The 3,648-nt window shown below is 36.1% G+C and overlaps 2 protein-coding genes across 9 annotated transcripts in view; one reads left to right on the forward strand and one right to left on the reverse strand.

The window, feature by feature from the left end:
* The window catches only part of LOC118740293 (AT-rich binding protein-like), a 120,357-nt gene extending 118,529 nt beyond the window's left edge, over positions 1-1,828 (reverse strand). For 3 of the 8 annotated variants that reach the window (XM_036471765.1, XM_036471764.1, XM_036471760.1), the window contains exon 1: positions 1,435-1,828. The gene's annotated coding sequence lies outside the window, so the exon portion shown is untranslated. The remainder of the gene's footprint in view (positions 1-1,434) is intronic. The other 5 variants (XM_036471768.1, XM_036471767.1, XM_036471763.1 and 2 more) reach the window with 4 other exon arrangements.
* The window catches only part of LOC118740295, an 86,116-nt gene that overhangs the window by 74,686 nt on the left and 7,782 nt on the right, over positions 1-3,648 (forward strand). The gene's annotated exons all lie outside the window — the stretch shown is intronic.

Consider the following 3,648-nt stretch of genomic DNA (forward strand, 5'->3'; position numbering starts at 1 on the left):
ATTATAACCCTCACTACGTAGAATTCTCTTCTGTGTTGCCAAAGAAATGCTGACTGGGTTATATCATATTTTCTTTTGTCTCTCATCCTTCTTGTATTTTTAGCAGTTTGACAGCTAAACGCCGCCATTTAATTTGCATATGCAACCAAAGGCAGACGCGTGGTTTTGAAGGTGTTTTTATTTAATAAATTGTGATTGATAGGTTAAAATTAAAGTAATAAAGAAAGTTGTAACAAGTCGAATAAAGTTTTAAGTGAAGGGGAATATAAAAATGCATTGGTGAAGTGGCTGCTTTAAGGAAAATAGGAAAAAATTACAATAGTGGATGTTAAAATAATGGGTAGACCCTTGGCTACAAGTGTGTGCAATTTTTTTTTGGATCTGGTCACCCGTTTGGACGCAATACCCCGAAATAGGTGGGCCACTTACTAAACAGTACCCTCCCGCGGGTGACCAAAATAGCCCAGAAATTATTCCCGTACTCAACACAATGGGTAATACGAGAGCGAAAATTGGAACGTATTGGATCGTGTCTTCTTCCTGCCCGAAACAGCCCAGACTTTTCCTCCGGGTAAAAATGCATAAAGTGTCAAAGTGGATGTCAGCTGTTTTGTGTTTACATGATGCCTGCATTTACTTGGTGCTTTAAAGGTATAGTTGATGTGTTTTCAATCTTTATATACTTAAATCAAATTTGTGAAACAAAAATTCAATTTCCAAGAGTTTGCATTTAAGTGACAAAAACAAAAACAACGCGAATTGGCTGTTTCTCAAATTCTGAGCACGAAATGTGGTATTTTGCGTTCCCGTACTTCTGGATTATGTTCCATTTTTGAGAGCAAACTTTTCGCTTATTCTCTATTTACCGGATTGTTAGGGAAAGAACCTCTTATGTAAGGTGTCGTGCGGGAACAGCTTCCTGTAAAATCCTGTAAATTCCTGCTATTCGTACTGCTGCTGGAACGCAACTTAGAGTTCCAACAAGACTACAACCCTGCCACTTCGCTAGTTGCTACAAACAAACCCACACAGATATAATGTAAAACGTCAATTACCTTTCTTATCAGAAACAATGGAATGACCACGCATGCTCAGAAAAAGGCTAGTTAAGAGAGGAGCACGGGGAAGGCCTTTACGCGCTCTTTACAAAAATAAAGTATACATATGCTTCGAAAACGATATTTATAAAGTGTAGAAACTACACCAATTGGACAACTTGTGACCACTACCGAGAAAAGCACAATAACTTTATTTTTTTTATTTTTACCTCAACTCAGGAGCTCCAAAAGAAAAAATTAAATGAGCAAGGTCTACATGCATTTTTAGAAGCAGTATCGTCACCCGAAGAATATAGAAGTCAAATTATTCTAGCATTTACACCATGTTGATTCATATAAAGACCAGGTTAGCGTAAACAAATGATGAAAATCATACCATTTAACCGTGTAATTCAAAAATGTTCCATCTGCCAACACCAGCAGGCAAGACGATCCCATAACGAATTAGCACATCTCGTGAATTTTTTAATGGCCGCTGCCGCCACCTTCGTCACCAAGTCTTAAATCTTGTAATTTCACTTTCAGAAATCTAATGGGTTTCTAACTTTAACAACTATACGTACTTTGCATTTACATTTCCACTCAAGTCTATTTACACAAAATCTCCGCTCTACACTTTAGAACTTGGTAGCTTTTTTATTAGTTATGCTTTTAATCAAATTTTATAGGAATAAAGTTAAGGTTCAGACTTTTCTACCAAGAATATTTCTTCCCGAACTCATTATCGAATGTTAAGTTTTGCGAACCCTGCCATATGTTTGAAATGTTTGTTCTGTCCTATGTTGTCAGAGGTTAAATCACTTACGGGGGGCCACACGTGCATGTAATTATACAAATCCAAAAAAATTCCATGTACAAAATATATTTGCGTGCAATGGCAAAACTCGCCGCTGTAGCTATTGTCTTGTTTATCAGTTATGCAGCGTTTTTGCTGCATTTAAAATGCAACATTTAGCACTTTCGAACATATGTTTTCGAAGAGCGTTCATGCTATCGCATTTAGCAAATGTACATTTACGCGAGTTCGAAATCGTATGCTTTTGACAAACAGCCGTGTTCCAGTCGCTTATTCAGATCCGTATCCATTACGATAAATTCTCACGGAAAAGATAATGTGCAAAAACCCCTACTGAAAAGGAAAAATAAATTCTAAACCGAAAATTCAATACAAAAACCTGAATTGTTTTAACCATAACCGAACATTTGTTTGTGTATATATTCATTTGTCGGTGCTGCCAATTATATTTTCCACACCTAATTAGGAAACAAAACAAACAGAGTTGATCTCAAATTAATCCAGATTTCTATCAGCATCATATCGATGTTGAATTTGCGTAACTTTTCTTTATCCAAATAATGTAAAATAATAAATGAAATCTCGATCGGCGATCACTGAAACGCAGCTAGCGGTTGTATACTCGAAAAAGCAATGTTGCCACTTTTTCTCATTAAACCATGTTCCAATCGTGGAAATTTTGGAAGATCACAGGGATGCTTTTAGCATTTAGATTCTAAATGCAAAGATTGAGTTGCATTTAGTTGCATTTAGATGACGAATTTTGTATGGATAAATGTACATTTAGAGTAGCATTTAGAGCTAAATGCGCTAAATGTACATTTACGCGTAAGCAAAAACAGCCCATTATCACGTTTAGGGGAACAAGTGCAGAATACGGCCCGTTAAGGTAGAACAAAGCGAAAAATTGGGCGTGGTCCGCCCTTTTTCCTGATTTTACTGGTATAAAAATTGGTGCAAACTTATATTTTCAGTGATATGGAGGGATGAAGGGGGAATTATCGAAAATTTCTATATGTCAAAAAATTCCTAACCGAATTTAAAAAAATTAGTATCGTTGCAAAGGTAAATGAAATCCCTTTTTTAATATGCATATTAATATACTTTATGTGGATAAATTTCGAGAAAAATCATTTAATAGAAAAAAAAATATTTTTTTTGAAAAAAAATACATATTTACTAAATAAAGGTGTAGATAACTACTCACAACGCTATAATAGTTCAAAAGAACATTAAAATACCTTTAATTTGGTATATAATTGTTACACAAACTCTTTAACCCTCAGGCAGTAGAATTCTCCTTTTTGTGCTGCCAAAGAAGGGGGGCTGAACACCTTTTGCAGAGAACACCTTTCTGCGTAGGCGGCCTTCGGCCGCACTTAGGGATTATAGCCATCAGGCAGTAGAATTCTCCTTTCTGTATTACCGAAGAAAACAGCCGTCAACGTATGGTCATTTCTCCCTTCATGAACACCAGTAAAACAAAATTACTCACGGTATTTAGATCTAACTATGTATAAAATTAGGAAAAATTAAGGCGGATCACGCCCATTTTTTCTTTTTGTTCTAGCTTAACGGGCCGTATTCTGCACTAGTTTGGTAGTACTGATTGTAAGCTGTCAAACCAAGCTTCCGTTTTACCACGATTAAATCGCCTTTATCAACATAAAATGTGCATATTTTTTCATCTGGTTTAATCCGCTAAATTGTTATGCAGTTTCGACCGCTTTTAATCGCTAACATTCTCGTCCTTCGTGCCGGATCTCGAAGTCGTGTTATTTTTCTTGCAAACCG

Source organism: Rhagoletis pomonella, unplaced genomic scaffold, assembly GCF_013731165.1.
Source record: "Rhagoletis pomonella isolate Grant_MI unplaced genomic scaffold, Rhpom_1.0 Rhpom_scaffold_00006, whole genome shotgun sequence".
NCBI lineage: Eukaryota > Metazoa > Arthropoda > Insecta > Diptera > Tephritidae > Rhagoletis > Rhagoletis pomonella.